This window comes from Plodia interpunctella, chromosome 18, assembly GCF_027563975.2.
Source record: "Plodia interpunctella isolate USDA-ARS_2022_Savannah chromosome 18, ilPloInte3.2, whole genome shotgun sequence".
NCBI classification, from domain to species: domain Eukaryota; kingdom Metazoa; phylum Arthropoda; class Insecta; order Lepidoptera; family Pyralidae; genus Plodia; species Plodia interpunctella.
This window is the reverse complement of record NC_071311.1, coordinates 3960854-3979530: the sequence shown is the minus strand read 5'-3', so window position 1 is coordinate 3979530 and position 18677 is coordinate 3960854. Positions and strand designations below refer to the sequence as shown.

The following is an 18677-nucleotide window of genomic DNA, read 5'->3' as shown; positions in this document are numbered from 1 at the left end:
GAAAAGTCATCAAAACAGTTGCAGAAAAGATCTTACAATATATCTAAATTAAATGTTACGATACATAAGTTTTCTTCTCGTGTGCTGAATTCTCTTAAATCCTTTTTCGTGTAGAAAATAGTAACTGTGTTGTTAAAGTAACATATAACACTAACAGAACTTCAGCAGTATAATTTAATGTATGTCTTAGAATCACTTTAAGTGGAAACTTTACACAATGTCACTGACGAAAGTGATATTTTATTAACTTCTGTTGTTGCTATGGTATTTACCGCATATGTTGTACCTACCTTTAATAGTCAATATATCTGTCCAATGCTGCTTTTTTAACTTCCATATCTTTTAAATCTACGTTAAGGTCGAAACTATTTTAATATAACTATTCAAATCAAGCATTACCTTCAAATCAGTAGCAAACTTGTGATAAGCGATTTGTGAATTTTGTAATCATTGTTTTATAGATTTGCTTTAAGAACTTGTAACTGCCATATTTTTATTTGGTACAGTTATTTAGAAAGTGAAAATAACTACAAAGACCAACTGAACTAGGTAGACTCAATGAAGTATGGTTCATTGAATACGCATACTTACTCCACTCAGTTCATTTAACTTAAGAGCTAAATTTATGAATGAAAAGAAGCTGGTTTTGTTCCAAAGCTTTTAATAAAATCATCCAAATAAAGTCAACGATAATTAATATTCTTTGTTCTTGCTATATTATCGTCAGTTTTTATATATGTATCCACTTTTGTGGCACTGGTTTTCCTAGCTAAAGAAGTTGGACTAAGACTCACCACTTCATCAATGTCCTGACACAAATTGTGTATGGAGTAGGAGACGACGTTGTTCATAGAAATTCTGAACTATATTATGTTGCTACTATACATACAATATAGAAAATCTAATTTAAACTTGCTTTATTAATACACGCGGTGCATCAGATTTCTGGAGTCCTAACTATCGAAATTAATTTGAGTGCTACAATTTTCGCTATGAGACTGGCAACATAATACCTCTGTTATGACTGTGCCTTTCAAGATAAGTGGATGCAGCTAGCTAACCTAATTTGAGGGTAATGTCTGCATTGGCGTCCGCTGATATTAATACAGAAATGTGTGTCAGCGGAATAGTTAACCACAAAAGGTTATCGTCAACTCGGGTCTTATGTCAAGCACAAAATTTTAAAATACAATTGACTGTTACAAGTTTTGTCAGTACTTATAGTATTCAAAATATCTAGAACTAGGACTTAGAAGAAAGTAAGTACCTGACTAATATCAATACTTTAAACGAGCATGTTCGATCGAAATCATGTTCATCATTGCTAGTGACCTACAAAAAGAGCCCGACCAGTCGTCAATATCTACAATGTCTACAAGAATCTTGCTACGAATAATCGCTTAGAAAGTGCAGTAAAATCTGTTAAGCTATTGCAAATGTGTCAGTTATAATTTATGGTGCAGTAAAGAAAAGCCGCTTATATCGTGATAGCGAATAGGTAACTAGTACCTTGCATTACTTAGGTATACATCGTGTACTAGACCGGTTTTGAGTGGGTAGCAAGACGGGATGGGCAGAATTTCTGACTCATAGGACGATGACTCAGTGGAGAGATGAAAGATGGGATAAATTAATATGAAACGCTCTTTAGAATATCAAATTGGGATGAAAGTCCAAGCATCTGGGAACATAAAGAGGAGATGATTGTGCAAAAAAATATAAAGACTTGTGGACAGCTGATGTGTTTGTGGACAGCTGTCAATATTTTTTGTACACAAATATCTATATTGTCTCTGATTTTGTTCAATATTGACGGACCTTTTGTTCAGTTTACAATACAATTTTGAATGGTTGCGGTTAAAATACAAAGATCGAGATGACAAAGTTAGTATAGTTTTGGATTGCGTTAATTAACTATATAGAATTGTTAAATTAAACTGTGTATGCATATACAGTGCATGATTCCAATAGCCAAACAACGATATTTATTATTTTACAATACTTGAGTTATTTTGAAGCTATTAGAAAAAACTAATCTATATTTTATTCTGTTAAAGTAAATTACAAACATAATTTATAACAAAAGTCAACACAAATAAACAAAAAGCTGATCTCTAAGGAGTAGTAAATCATAATGAATAAAATAAGCCCAATAGAATTCAAAGATATTAAAAAACGCAGCCATCTTAGAGGAGATTTATGAACTACTCCGGTTAGTACAGGTGCCTACCGTGAAGTTCAATTCTTTTATGATGTTGCATTATGGGTTCCGACACCCTCTTTTTATACTTTAACTGCTAGGATTATAGAACGTTTAAGTGGTACCATAAAATAACCGTTTGTACCTGAAGAAGAAATAAATTACTTAACAGGATAATGCTTTTATATCCGGGAATGTTTTGTACGTGTCGCGTATAAACTTATGGGTATTTATTGGATCATTCATCAGAGGCCAATACTTGGGGGAGCAGTTATGTGGTCGGGGTGCATTATACAGATGTGAAGTGTGTTCATGATTGCACGCCTGCGTACAATTTATTAAGATTCCGAGCAGCCATAGTTGACGGTTATAGATATCGTATTTTAAATTGTAGCTGATTTTTACAAAAAACTTGGGAAACAAAGAAAAATACGACAGCAATAAACAAATTAATAAATAATTGATAGTAATTACTAAACGTTTACTTCATAAAAATCATATAGCAACGATAACCGCTAATCAAAAAAGGACAAAAGTTCAAACATCGACAACACAGTTGCTGTTATGTTAAAGTGGAGTGTCGCGGAGAGGAATGCGGTCGAAAAGCAAAACAAAATGTGTTTAATGGTAACGTGATATGGTAAATAATGGACTGTGAAGCATCAGCTGCTGAGATTCAATTAGAAGTGAATCTTAAGGTCAGGGTGTAAGGTATTTTTTCATTGCGGGTAAGATTGGGATGGATGACACAAGTAGCACGCACGTGCGTACCGTCTCGGCGGGGATGGGGTGCGGGGGGTGCGGCCATGGCGCCGCCTGGCGGGAGAGGGACAGCTTTATGACGATACGATATATTGTCTTCGCCCAGTGTGGGATTTACCGTTTCTTTGTTTTATTTTTTCGGACACGCCGATTAATTTCTTTTAGTGGCCCGTTTCGGGGTCGCCTGTTCCTATAATCAAATTTCCGCCCTGTTTTGTGGCTTACGTAAGTGCCTCTGCTATGCTGATTTTATTCCCAGCTGAAAATATGGCTGCATATATTCCACAAATAACGTAAGCACATGTGTGTTACATTTGTTTTGCGATGCATTTCCTTTGCAGAGTTAACAAGAACTCTCATAACTTTCACGGATGTTTTGAAGATTATTCTGGATTTGAATTTGAAAAAAGCTTTACATTGCTAAAGTTTTCGAGTTAAACTGTATTATTCCTTTTGATTTTCTTAACTGTGTATCAACTATATATTTATAAATGATATACCTTTTGAATTACTAAAGAGAGAAAATAATAAAAAATTTTTGATCATTTACAAAACGCAATCAAAAGAGGATCGATCTCGGCATCTGTTCTATAGGCATTCAAATTCGGCGAAACGTTGAAGGATCGGAATGAAAGAAAGATGGCGGATGAATGGTGATTCTGCCCAACCCCTTGCTGACGATGGCAATGCAAACATTGGTTCAGTAATAAAAATATTTGTTCGAATCGTTGGGCAAAAGAAATGAGAGTCTTTTTACAAAATAGGCCCCGCGAGTGTGCCTAGCCTATTGTCATGCAGTTTTTAAACCGGGATTAAAAAGAAGCTAATCATAAGCTCGAAGGGGAAATTCAATTGGTTTCACTTCATTACAATTCCAATTTTATTAGATTTTTGAACATGTCTTAGTTTCGTTCTTTTTTCCAAAATTTGGATGAATATGTCTGGCAGGTAGTGATAATCTATATAAGTCTATAAACATTATATTTTATCAATAATGGACATAACGATTATTTACATAGAATAGTAAATAGGTAATTGTTTTTTTTCCAGAGCTTCCATTTTGATTCTTCAACGTTTTTGTAACAAGTATCTTATTGGTTTCCAGAGTTCTCTTGCCTGTCTGCATGTAAGTCTGGCAGTAATTATAATTTAGTTTTTATTATATCTGTATAGATAAGGTAATCTGACTTTTATGAAAATTAACATTCATTATGAATATGTAAGGTTTCCTGGTACTCGGTATTCTAACTCATTACTTAAAGCGAAACAATTAAAGAAAAATTCCTCGCAGCAACGCCTTCGCTAACAATGGTACTGCGCGATAAATCTCCATATACGTCCTCATTTGCACTGAGTCGCATTAAGCCCTTAGTTTGAAAGGGCAGCGATGAATGGGTGTGAGTCAATGGGTTGTAAGAAATGGGCCAGTGACGTGAGGTAAGGCAAGTGAAACGTGTTCGCGGCCACCTTATCTAGATCTCTGGGTTTGGATTGACGCGCGACACTTTTCTTGATTCTCGCCATTCGACTACAGTCTACTGTAGAAGTATTCGTAACTTTACTTGGACCTTTATGTCTGGTAATAGCAGCGAAATTGAATTGATTTTTAGTAGGTGGATGTGCTGTTGATTGCATGTTGATCCAAGCTGCTTGCGTGGGATTACCAAGTACGTACGTAAAAGTGAAAGCCAAGGTGTAATTATACTTATTGGTTTAATTTTCCAACCATATGGTCAGTTATTAAATAATACCAATGTAACGATTACACTGCAAATTTTAGTCATAATGCGGTTTTAGAGTACCTATAATAAAAGCTAGAACATATTTTTTATTGTTATAATGTTTAGAACAGATACCTAGGTAATTTTAGTTTGTTCCGATTTAAAAATGTGAAGTGTTCAATTGTATTGTATAACTTAGTTGGGCTAGTTATCAAAGTCCAATTTACAAAGTTACGTAAGTTACTACGGATTCTGAACTTTTGAACTAGAATAATCGTAATAAACTCAACTAGACAAAAGTTTTAAACTGAACAGAGACTTTGACATTTTGCGAAAAAGTTATATTAGTATTTTCTTGTATAAACTGTTAATAAATTATAACATAGCATCATTTCTAAAATAAAACACGACATGGTGTAAACACATTTGTTTGTTATTTGCTTGTTTGTGGTGTTGAATTTTAATTAGGTTCACCGAATTTAGACTTTGCTGAAACTCATTTAGCTTTCATTAATGTAACCTGTTTTATAATTAGGTCATTACCAAGTTTATCCTCTGACTTGTGTATCCTCTGAACTATATATATATCTTGTAATTGGTAGCTGAATTTTCATAATTGTTTTCAAACTGACCACACGGTCAGGACTCTGCTTCTGTAAAAATTGTTAAGTAAAAACTACCATTTATTTACTTTAATTTATCTGTCATAACGATTTCGTCTACCTCTCTCCGATCCTCCAGTCCCTCTCCACTTTTTAAAACAATGACAAAAACTCGATATATGCAAATTTTAAAACATCCCACAAATTCCCGTTTAGGATACTAGTAGAATGTGTAAATTTTCTTGGCGAAATTGCGTCTGCTCTCGTCTAAAGCTGAGGTCTTTTTAGAATGGCGGCGAGAGAAGCTCCGTTAATGAGCCAGGTGGCTATTGCACATTGTGTCCCAGCAACAATGCAATGTAGCCTGGGAGGGTAGCTCACCCTGCGAACTCGTGTGGGTCGGGCAAGCTCCTGGGCCATGTCAAAACAGTCCAGTTTCAGCCCAACGATTTCAAATTGGATGAGACTTCTATTCCCTCAAAAAGACCAGTTTCATCCGGGCTATTTGCAGACTACGCTCGTGTGCGCTTTAGTTTATTTTTTAAATTGGTTTCTTTCAATGAAGGGGTATTTAAATGTGGCCGTGCGTGTCCGGTTGTACGTGTTTTGTTATGCATGTTCCCCATTAATTTAATAACTTTTTAACAATAAATTGTTTTGTTATTTAACATATGCAATGATTGTTATTTTCTAGACATTATTAGAGAGTTATTTATTTGAACTCGCTCGAGATAAATTTAATTTTTTTGTTTATTTATTCGATAAGAATGACTATAGATATAGAGTGTATCTTTCATCGAGTCTAGTTCATACATTATATAACTTGTTGAAAACCTAATTTTACCTTCTCTAATTCCTTTCAAAGTACTTATCCAAACATCCGTCACCAAAGGGCTTTAAACCTGAAATGGCTAAATCCAATTCCTAGATTTCGCAGACCAATCAAAGGCAGGAAACAGCCGAAGGAGTTGGGTATATTTAGTGCCCTAAAAATAAACATGGCTGCCTCCCTTTGCTACTTGAACTTGACTTGGCGGGTTCAACAACCGGGGTCGGTTAATTACAAAGAGACTCCGGTTTGACTTTGGAACCAATTTGCAGTCTGTATGTGGTTGATGTATAAATTGATCTTTGCATAACTGGTTGGCTTGAATGCAATAGTTCGATGGAGCAACTGCGCAATGTGAATACATAGGCTGCTATTTATGTATCCGGAACTGGCCAATAATTCTAGAATATTTAAAAAGTAATTACAACATTTGAAAATAGAACTCTTCGGCTAGAGAATAAATATTTTTCATGTCCCTGTCATTTGTTTTTTTCAATTGGCGCCAATTTTGAAAATAGCTTGTCTTCATTGCCATGGATTTAACTCGTGAACATTTTCGCGCGATGATTTATTATGATTTTCGGCGTGGATTAACTCAAAAACAGTGCATCGAACAACTGATTTTAACTTTTGGAGATGAAGCACCATCGAAAACCACTGTGTATTATTGGTTTAAGGAATTTCAACGTGGACGGTCTATGCTCACGGATGAAATTAAGGAGGGTCGTCCTAAATCGGTAGTGGTACAACAAAATATTGATGCTGTGCGACAATTAGTAATGCAAGATCGTCATGTTACATACCGCGAGATAGAGGCGTTTCTGGGCATTAGTATGACGAGTATACACGCGATATTACACGAACATTTAATTGTTAAAAAAATTTGTTCGCGTTGGATTCCGCACAACTTGAGCGTAGATCAAAAACAGGCTCGTGTCGACTGGTGTAAGAAAATGATAAAAAAATACAACCGTGGCACGTCAAAAGCTGTTTATAATATCTACACAGGTGACGAAACCTGGATCTATGCTTATGACCCTGAAACTAAACAGCAGTCAACGGTGTGGGTCTTTCAAGATGAACCGAATCCAACAAAAGTTGTTCGTGCGAGAAGCACTTTAAAGCAAATGGTCGCTTGTTTTTTTGGTATCAACGGACATGTAGCTACAGTGCCACTAGAGAATAGTAGGACGGTTAATTCTGAATGGTACACCACCATTTGTTTGCCAGAAGTCTTTGAAAAAATACGAAAGAACAACCCACAACGCAGAATCATACTTCATCACGACAATGCTAGCTGCCACAAGTCGGCTGAAACAAATAATTTTTTGGAGGGTCAAAAGATTGAATTGACGGGTCATCCGCCGTACAGCCCCGACCTGGCACCCAATGATTTTTATTTATTTCCAAACATTAAAAATAAATTACGTGGTCAACGTTTTTCGAGCCGCGAAGAGGCCGTTGATGCGTTCAAAACACACGTTTTGGACATACCTCAATCAGAATGGAAAAAGTGCTTTGAAAATTGGTTTCATCGTATGCAGAAGTGCATAGATCATCGCGGAGAATACTTCGAGAAACAATAAAACCATATGTAATAATATATGTTTGTTTAATTTTGTTATTCCGGATACATAAATAGCAGCCCTCGTACAATCATAATAACAGATGATTTATTTTTATTAATCGTAAGCGAGGGAAGTAGAAATATTTTACAAGATGAGTGAAATTATAATAAATAAAAGCATATCTTCAGAAATCTATTTTGAAATTTGAATCTAAGAAAATTGTAATCGATCAAGTTGAATGAGTGATAGTTTTCGAAGAGACAAGCTGAATACATAAAAAAATTGTTTATGCTATTATTTTCTTATCAGGCCTGTGTCATCTATCAATATTTTGGTATGGAGTAGTTCTATCCAGGGATACACATCACAATGAAATAGTTACTATAATTTTATACGACACATATGAAATATTTAAATAACTTATTTTGTGAAGAATATATAAAAGAATGCATCTGTTATGCAGTTCCCGCTAGTGGTAGCCGGAAGAGATCACTTGCAGCAAGATAAGACGCTTGGGGTCTACCACAGATTGCATAAGTAGCGATTGTACTACGAAACATAACTAAATCGAATGTTAAGTTTATGTACAATTAGGTAACGACTAAATTAAAAGAAAATTAAAACTAGTTTATTTACCATAGTTTCGTTTACGAAAAGAATCTTTGGAGAATTTAAAGATTTTCATACATTTTATAATAAATAAATTAAATAAAAAAATATGTGTATATAGCAGTTATTTAATCGTAAACTATGTTCCAGTAAATCAAATACCGAACCTAAATACCGAAAGTAACTACCTGTTTTTAAAAAACGTAAAATAAATTTACTTCGTTGTATATGCGATGTCGCAAATGCGATCGTCTCCGTAACGTGTAACGTAAGCTAACATTAGTAGGCACCTAGAGATAAAATCAAGCGCATTTGATATGTGACCATAAAATCGATGCCACTACTGCATATATTATTGTTGATTTATTTAATCACTTCTTTGGTCTATAAAAATTAACTACGCGGGTATAGTATTACATCCAAAAGAGTTGTTTTGAAGGCAAGAGTGGATTGCTAAATCATAGTAAATTGAGAGCTTTTGCTATTATCTACAAGTGCAACATCCATAGTAATATACTTAAATCAATAACCATTTAATAAATTAAGTCTTTAAGATTTTTCTCGAATCTTTGTCCACCATGAGCATGATTCCAACATGTATTTGAAGACAATTAGTTAAAAAATCAAACCAATAAAATTTTAGGATCATTGCACAGATCTGAATATTTCAATGTAATGTTAATCTATTACTAATTCATGGTCACATTATCTATAAACAATTAATTTAGCCCTTAAACATGCATATACTACTACAAAAACCAGTTTCAATGTTTTCACTTTCATATATTCCTTTAATATCTGTCGGCATATCAAGCAAGTTAAAATTATATCCAATCAATTATCACCGACTAGCTAACTTTGAACAGGGGTCATTTTATTGAGCGGGTTTCTTCACAGGACCAAATGCCCTTTTGCTGCCCACCATATGGCTATGGTCAATACTGTTGGAAATAAACCTTTTACATATACCTAGGTAGTAAACAAAACTTTAGTTTCGGCATAAATAACACAACACAACCAAAACACATTATATATTTTTTTGGAAATCCGAATCCGTGCTTCAACCTGGGTTGTCTATACTTGGAAATAATATTCTTTGACCTGGCCAGCTCATTTGTTTGACAAAATTATTAAAATAATAATGATTTAACATTTTGTATAACAGTATGAGGAGTTCTCTAGTTGGGAGCTGGTCCTGTATCCACCGATAAGTAATGCTTATTACAATAATTCTACTACGCGGACCAAGTAGATTTTTTCTGATTTGGCTAAGACGCACGAAGCCAGTGGTTGTCTATAAATAGTTAAACATTATTCTAGAGATGTCTAGTCACGAATATCGATTGCACTATATCGGGGCACATTCGATACTCGGTGCAAATAAATTATCCCTTAATACGTTCGTTTAAAACGTGTCGCCATATTGATCCTTATATACGAGTATATAACCCTAGTTGAATATATTTTTACAATCTTTTATATAACTCGCTGTGTCGCTGTCTCGGGTGGAACCTTGCAAGTCAAGTTTGAAGCAGATATCTTCCACCGATTGAGTTGAAATTTTGCACACAAGTTTAGTTTGCATTGCTATGATGGTGCACTAAAGAACGGTTCCAGACGTGGAAACTCCTTAACGATTTACTGCACGTACATGATTTTTTGTCAAACATTGATTTCTCTGACATCAATAAACATACTTACATTGCTGGTTCTGCATTACGGCAATAAAAAGCACACATACAAACTACTCAATGTACGTTAATAATTTGTGTTGGCATCTGTTTTAGTTCGGCGATAGTGTATAGCCGGCATGTGACATTGTGCGAAAGCATTTGCACCAATTATTCGTACCAAATTTAGCGCGCAGTGCCACAATATAATAATGAATACAGTTATCGCAGCTAGAGGGTCACAGAGTAGTGGACATCGCCTCAGACCCGTTTTCAGCGGCGGAATGGTATTAATAAAACATTCGATGCAGATGTGTCGGCCTGTTTCTATCGATCGATAAGGCATCGCTCCGTTACTAGTGCTGCCGAAAAATCGATAGTTAAACATTCGATAGTAAGGATACTTTTGCCACACAGCAATACAGCAGCAATACACAGTTTAAAGAGCTCTTAACGGTGGAGTATTCGCCACACCTTTCTGTTCACGTCTTTATTTTGTAGGTATCGACACGACTCCTGCTTTCTCTTTCAGTTGGCATAACTCTTCATCTGTTTTCCTGGACATCTAATAGCAATACTATCGTATCAAAACAACATCGACGCTATCGATAATATCGACAGTGTCGTTATTCTGACTAAAATAATAATTTGGCAGTAATACTATCGCTAGTATCGATATAACATTTAATATTACGGTTCAAAACTATCGACCTATCGATAGTATTGCTGCGTGTCGATAGTAATGAAGCATTAGCTTCAGGTAGTCGATAGTGGGCTATCGATACGGCATCGTGCCGAAACTGTAATTGAAACAACCCGTCCAAATGTAGAAATAGATTTGGGTGAAATGTCTTGTATATTTTTAAATGCGTATTTGGATGCGTTTCGACGTGTTACTTATCTAAAATGAATTTATTCTGGTAATCTTAATTTAAACAATACGTATGTACCTTGAACGTTGAACTCAAGGAAGCACCAACTAGGTCGACAACATCGTATTGCCTGGAATGTCCTAGTTAAGACCATATCTCCATATGGTAACCATCGTATAGTCATACCTGGTGGTCACGGATATGACGATCTTAACTTGGCAACATGAAAATGAAAAACCTACCTTTATTAAACCTAGCTTTATTTCTTAATTATAAATCTGGCCGTGTCATTGCCGCCTGGTCTTCACAAAAGGATCAAGATTACAAAAATGCTGGCTTGATGTCGAAGTATATACGGCGTGACAATTGTCTGACACTAACCCTAAAGAGCGTGCGAAGTGGAGAAGAAAATGTAGGAAAGTGGACCCTATGGCTGAGGAAGGAACAAGAAAATACTCAGATAAGAGAGAAAGAGAGAGAATAAGTATTGTCATTTAATAAAGTTGATAACGTATAGCTATGAGGACTTTTACGACGCATGTCATACATAATTGGTTAGGAGCATTGCGGTTCCCTGGGGCTGCTCCCTGTTACTCCTGCTGCGCAATTATGGCCCTTACAGCAATTTGAATTATCTCTAATAACACATGAACGTTGGTATATTTTTTACGACCAATTCGGTCTTATATTTTCGGAAAATAAATTTAATTTTAATGAACAACTTGATATCTATTATTTTTATTGTGCACCTATTCTATAATAAATGTGTTTTGGATAATATGAAGTATATCTGAATTAAAATGTATTTATCCCACACATTCGAGTCAATAAATATATTTTTAAGGACCATTTGCTAAAATCACTTGAATTTGAATTTTCTCACATGTGATCATGAAAATTTGAAGTTGAACAGTTACTAATACAAATATGCAACACAAACATGTAACTGTTCAAATTCACATGTGAGAAAATTCGAAATCGAATGCTGAATCGAAAATCATAATTTATAAAGCTAGTAAGTCGTAATTAAATTTAATAACTTAATTTATTTTCACTAATTAATTATCACACGCGACAGCCATTACAATTATCGAGCCATTCAAATGCAACTCTTATTACCGAGTAATAAGTTTCATATTGCGTTGGAGGTCGTGGTAAAAAGTAATTCCCACATGAATGATCGGAGTAGAGTGGGGTCAAACGGCAAAGTTGGTAAAAAACCGTCGGCAGCTGGATGGCACATGCGGCGTTCAGCCGATGGAAAAACATTTAATAAAAGTAGAACTACGGTCTCATTTCTTTTTTCATACTTTTTCAAAGCTATAACTTGAAGTTACTTAAAGCTAGAATTTTTTCATTTTCTGTGTTGCTACTCGAAAACTATTCAGATCAAAAATATAAAAAAAATCTGTCACACTTCAATCGACTCGATAGTGAGATTGTAAATAGAAAACCCGAACCGCACTAAGCCCTCTGATATATATATATATCTGATAGATATATATATCTATATAAGATATAAGCCCTCTGATATATATATCTGATAGATATATATATCAGAGGGCTAAGTTTATATATATATGTATAGGTATATAGTTTAGTTTAGTAAATAAATCATCTTCGTAATCAGTTTAATATTGCTCTCACATAAATTATTGCATGGTTCATAGAAGATAATTTCTTGTTTAATGATTTGTCATAATTTATGCAAGCTTAAAGTGTAACCATAACAAATCCCTTAATACTGTTTTAAGAATAAAATAGACCCAGCATTAAGATAAACTAAATATGCCACAAATAAAAACAAATGTTCATAGTAAAGACCAAATTGGAGACAGTGTTGCGACAATCGGTCATTACTCTAGCTTAATACTGTTAATGTGTCATTTGATACCGATCTCCAGCCGTCCTTATAAAGATGGCGGGGAAAAATAAAACCATTTCGGCCATTTTGTGTAGCAGTTTGCGTTTACCATAATATGTACTTTTCCTTTAAAGTTATTCAAAATTCTTTGAGAGCTTCTAAAGCAAATTGATTTATTTTGATTTTTAATAAATCCCTATAAGGGCAAACATTTATTGGCGTACCTTAAAATAAATAGATCCTTAATCTATCAATATGTCGTTAGTAGTAAAACAGAGTTTTATAAATGAAAGTTGCCGCCGATATTCCTTGTTTTACAAACAAAATTTTCTTGATAAATTGAGATGGAAAGGGAAGGAAGTGATGAAAAACTTGGGGAATTGTTAAAAGCACCCTTTATAATTCGGATATCTTGTTTCCCGGCTTCTGGTCCCCCTAGTACAGTGTTTTCGTGACCAGAAATAATATATATAAAATAGAAATATATATATATATATATATGTATTTAGAGAAAAGTATGTAAAGGACAGAATTGTTTTGCTATATTTCAAATATGAAGTCCGTCGAATATTTTCCAGGAATCTTCGCCAATATCTTAAAATGTTTTTTCCTAATAATACGATAGTCTCACTATACTTTTTGTCTTTCAATGTTTACCTGATATTAAAAAATGTTTGAAAAAAATAGTCACTCAAAAACACAGATAAATTACGAAGTTTACAGAAAAAACTTTTGTAAGCAAGTTTCTAACGGTCGGGATATTTTTCGACGAAATCGGTAATTAGGTACAAGTTAAACTTTTGTTTGCCTTTGGGAAATTTCTCCAACTTACATTTTCTGTAGTTAAACTGATTTTCGAATCGTGTCGGGTTGGAAACGTTTTCCTGGAGGGAAAACAATATTTTTCTTCGATATATTATGATCGATATTGTGAAAAATCACAATCGCTAACTAGCTTGAGAAATAAGAAAAATCTCCATCAAGTCTATATCACTGAAAACGGTTCAACAAATGACTGACCTATGCCATTAAAAAAAGTTTTTATTATGCCACATCTTGTCACTTGACGACTGTGAATCACTAGGGCTGCGTCATCGCATTTCCCTCAACAGTTAGAGCTGACTTTAATTACTGCCATCCGCTGTTTGATTGGTCACTGTTTGTCTAAACAAGACACTTGTGACGTTATCACATGTGGGCGCAGCTGCGTTGCAAAACTAGTACCTCATAATTCAATTGGCACCTTTACCATATCGAGATCTAAGGCTAAAAATACACTGTGACGGATGCACTTTGTATATCTCCGCCATCAGATGGGTCCCTGTTTATCTTGCAAAGACAATGCAAGCTAAGTGCAGTCGTGGATGATACCCCGGCACGTCACGAGGTCGATGAACCCACCATATGGGCCATCGGGATTTTATTATCTAAATTGGACGACACTTGCTTTAAGTGTATTCTAGACTTTGTTTTATGAAGATGTTTGAGTGGTAGTAGTACAAACAACTATTTATTTAATCGAACTGCCCGATGAAATAAACAGTTCAAAAGGAAGTTTCATCTTGTTTTAAATTAAATCTTATTACATTAAATAAATATATACTTACATGTTATAAAACAAAGTCCGCTGCCACGTCTACCTGTTCGCGACAAACTCAAAAACATTTATACATAAATGTACTTAAGTCTGCAAACAAATTATGATTGGTATACTTACTTTCCTTACATTTTCCGTCATAGACCACGAGCTCACATTATGGTGAAAGTATTGTTGATACCTGTTCCTACAAGATGGATACGCGGTTTTATAGGATAACAGGTCTGGTAACAGCTTGCCATTACACCCACATTATCTACAGCCACAATCGTAAACTTGGTACGGCTCGATATTTATTTTCCATTGATTGGATTTCGAGATTATATAGTGACGTTCTCGGTTTCTTCAACAGCTGTTAAGCGTCGGAGTCGTCGGCTTGCTTAAATAAATTTCAGTGAAAAAATGACTGTGAGGGTCTAATTTGTGAATAAACTTCGATTTTCATCGAACGAAAAATATTATGATTCTTAAGATAATTTTGATCATTTCAATTCTCAATTGAGATAATCTAATTTATCAATGTTAGAATGAAGCCTGTCGTAATGAAATAGCAATATTTCTTACCAGCATATATTGACACCTTCATCCACACTCTCTGAATAGTGTTAGCAATACTTCCATACCTGTAAATACAAAAGCACACATGATACGCGAGTCTATTCGAGATCGCTGAAACCACTTTCAACTATATCCAATCGATTTCATGAAAATCGGTCGATCGATCTAGTACCTTATTAACTCAGGTTCATACTGTAGTCCCCACTACATATTATTGTGGACCACATACCTACTATTACTACATTTTCGAACATTGATTGCGCGAATTTACAATTTTCTGCGATTTTACAACCGGCTGCCTGCCCAAAGCAACTTCTCTTTGGGAATTATATTACAACAACTGACAACTGCTCCTTGGGAATTATATCAAATATCAAGATGTTAAGGCTATATGTTCCTTAGTAAGACACGCGAGTTTATGAAGTGGATATTCTAAGGCCCGCCACATAATTTCACATCGAAATATCTATGTAATATACCAAACTCCATTACGTTCAGAATATATATATCTGAATCGTACTATCTAATAGTAGGATCTAACGTTCAATATCCCCAGATATCGTTCACAAAAGATTTAGAAACGATTCATGGAAAAACGCAGCGTCAGCATAAAAAGTACAAAGAGCGAAGGGCCGACAATACGTCCCTCCTAGCGAACTGATCATGGCAGCCGAAATAACAAATGAATTGAGAATCCCATCCCTATACAGACCATCGTGGAATAGACTCGTTTTAATATGTAATACTAGATGAAAAACAGGTAGGTAACTTTTTATCTTATGTTTTGATCTATGAGGAGAGAGATGTAAAATAGAAAGTACCTATGTAACGGAAGAAAAACATATCTTTTTACGGAAATTGCACTTTTGCAATATTCATGAGGAATTCGAATTAATGATGTATATTTTTTTCAAATTAATTATTTTTAAAAAATCAAATTTCTCACTATGTCATAGGACGGTAGGTACATTTACGTACTATTTTTAGGGGGATTAGGTGACTAAAGTTTAGAAATAAATATGACGATAAGTAATTTCCATTAGTTTTTATAAACGTTGACAGTAAATGTTTTTTGACATTTTGCGTTCTATGCATCTCAACACACATTTTTATGTACTGTCAACAGCACAAATTACCCAAATTCATTGCAATGACGTCACGCTATTATTTCCAATTCGTCGTGACGTCATCGCCAATGATCAGAATTAAGCCACGGGTAGGTACACTGTCGAATAAAGCCGTCTCTACACTTTCGCTTTCTAATCGACCAATCGGACTCAGAAAATTTAATTTCCGCCGACAGATCGAACAATTTCGTCTCGATGTGGTGATCGCCAGTAATTGGGTCAACCCGACGGACAAAGGCGGGAAAATGTTATTATTAGTAACCAACATCGGAGTCGCTCATTCATAAACGTTAATCACTTCTCTCGAACGCTTTCACGGTACCTCAGCCGTTGAGCGTCGTAGCCCAGGGTCCGCTTTCTTACTTTTTCGTCTCCAATTCACACGGTCATCGGCATCCCTAGTTCTACCGCATTACATCCTTGATGACATCAAGCCAGCAGTTCTTGGATTAGCACATTTTGTTAGGGCCAGACGAAACGACAACAGCATAGCCAGATATTTGTTCCCCGTATCATTTGCCGGTCGCTTATCCACTAGATAAATTTGTTAATTAATAAGTTCTTATTTTCACAATTTGATAAAAGTTTAGAAAATAAACCCAACGATACAACGATCCAAGGCTTGAAGATCATTGTCTATCTTGGTCTAACCTGGAATCGAACGCGGGAGCTTCAGTGTAGCAGTCCGGCATGATAACCATGAGGCTACAGAGGTCGTCATAGTCTTCTTGTTGTAACATAATAACTAATTACGAGAGGTTAAACTGATTTAATTTTATGATAATTAATTAGTGGTGGCACATCGATCATGCTAATTGCAATTTTCAGTCCGCATAAAGTTCATAGTTGAACAATAGTTCAACTATAGAGCATATATGCGAAATAAATGATTTAATTTGTTGAAAAAATTGGAAATAGTCCTATGTAATTTTTTGGTTGAACATTTGTATACATTGACAAAAGTGACGGATAAGAGAAGTATCTTTGTTCGAATAAATTGTTTTTGACATATTCCTATAAATAAACACATTATTATTTTAAATTTAAATTAATAAAAGAATCAATTAAAATTCATACCTATAATATATGCTTATTTAACTTTGTGTAAATACTAATAGGAGCTTTGACGTCCTCACCTCACGACATCCATTAACACTAAGCTAATTCAAACCAATTACATAGTATACTACTATTAATAGACCAATCACGTGTATTGTCTGGATATCTGTTATTGAGTGCCAAATCCAGTAATTGGTCTTTACGAGCATCTACTTATTTGTAAACTAACTAAACATAGCAATTAAACATATGATTTGGTCTTGCCGTTGGCGAAATGACTAATGACATAATTTTTATTTCTCACGGGAGCTGAAAATAGTAAAGATAAAGTCGCCATGGTGGATAGAAAAGGGAATCTAATCAACGGTTCAATTTACACAAATCGTTCCGAGCCACTCAAACGTGTGAAGTAAGAATGTCTTCGTTAATCCGAGTCATAGATTACGCTGGCAGGCTAATAAAGAATGGCAGAGGACCTCTCTGATACAAATTAAATAGACACAGAAAAGTACTTTGGGTTATGCGCTGTTTATAATGTGAGTTGCATGTTTAGATAAAGCTTCAGTTCGTTGGTCTGCAGGCCAAATTTTGGACTGTAAAACAGATTATGCCACACCAGAAAAGAATTTAATTAGAAAATATATGTGTAATAGCCACCAAAATTGCCAGACTACATTGTTTTATAAAAAACTATAAGACTTTCTTCTAAAATTATCTACTGTGGCATCTGTTTATTTAATTTTTTCGTTAAGAAATAAAAGAAATTGATAAAAAAGCGATGGTGACGCTAGTGTGCTGGTTCATAAAATCTTAATAAGGTGCTATGAACCAACTACCACAGTAGATAATTTTAGAACAAAGTCGTATAGTTTTTTGTAAAACAATGTGGTCTAGCGATTTTGGTGGCCACTGTTTTCGATTTAATCAGGTTATTGTATGTTATCATGGAATAGTGGTAAACCTAAGAAAGATAAATATAGTAAATAGTAACAGCGTTAGCAATAACATAATTGACAGAAAAAAACCCCAAGGGAAAACTGGTGAATTTAAATGAGTTTCAGTTTTCTTGCATAAATAATGTGAAATGATAATATGTATTTTATTTGACAAACTTTTAAAGTATTTCTTACATATAATCAGAACAATTATTATTTTGCTCTTTTTGTATTTGAAAATTAAAACAAAAACTGTTTAATTTTCGTCAAATTATGGTAAAATATAGATTAAATTAGAAATCGAACGTCAAGTTAGAAACGAGTGTCAAAATTAATAAATGATTGGCCATGGACACAAACTATATCGCATTTAATACAGTCCGTATAAAGTATCAGTGTTTTCCTTATTTTGTGATTATAGCAAAGGTTCTTTTAGGTCAATAGTAAATGAAAGCGTGCCCTCAACATTAGGTCGTAGTTTGATGAACGCCAACGTTTTCTCGCATCTTTGTGTCTACCTCCACTTCATTTACATTTAAAAATGAAGTGTTACATTTATTGTATGAAATAACTACACGCAGGAGAGGAATAACTAGGCTTTTGAAAAAAAATGGTAAAGCTACTGTGTAAAGAGAAAAGGCGTTGAGAGATTAGATCTTAATTCGTTTTTGGTTTAATTTTTAAACAAAACAAAATAGTATTTT

At 34.6% G+C, this 18677-nt stretch overlaps 1 protein-coding gene and 1 long non-coding RNA gene across 5 annotated transcripts in view; one reads left to right on the top strand and one right to left on the bottom strand.

Annotated features, from left to right (window-relative positions):
• The window catches only part of LOC128677781 (uncharacterized), a 54141-nt gene extending 39228 nt beyond the window's left edge, over positions 1–14913 (bottom strand). The window contains exon 1 of one of the 2 annotated variants that reach the window (XR_010370144.1): positions 14859–14913. This is a non-coding gene — a long non-coding RNA (uncharacterized LOC128677781). Of the gene's footprint in view, positions 1–14414; positions 14663–14858 lie in introns of those variants that run through there. The other variant, XR_010370143.1, reaches the window with a different exon arrangement.
• Sema1a (Semaphorin 1a) overlaps positions 1–18677 on the top strand; it is a 318087-nt gene that overhangs the window by 3054 nt on the left and 296356 nt on the right. The gene's annotated exons all lie outside the window — the stretch shown is intronic.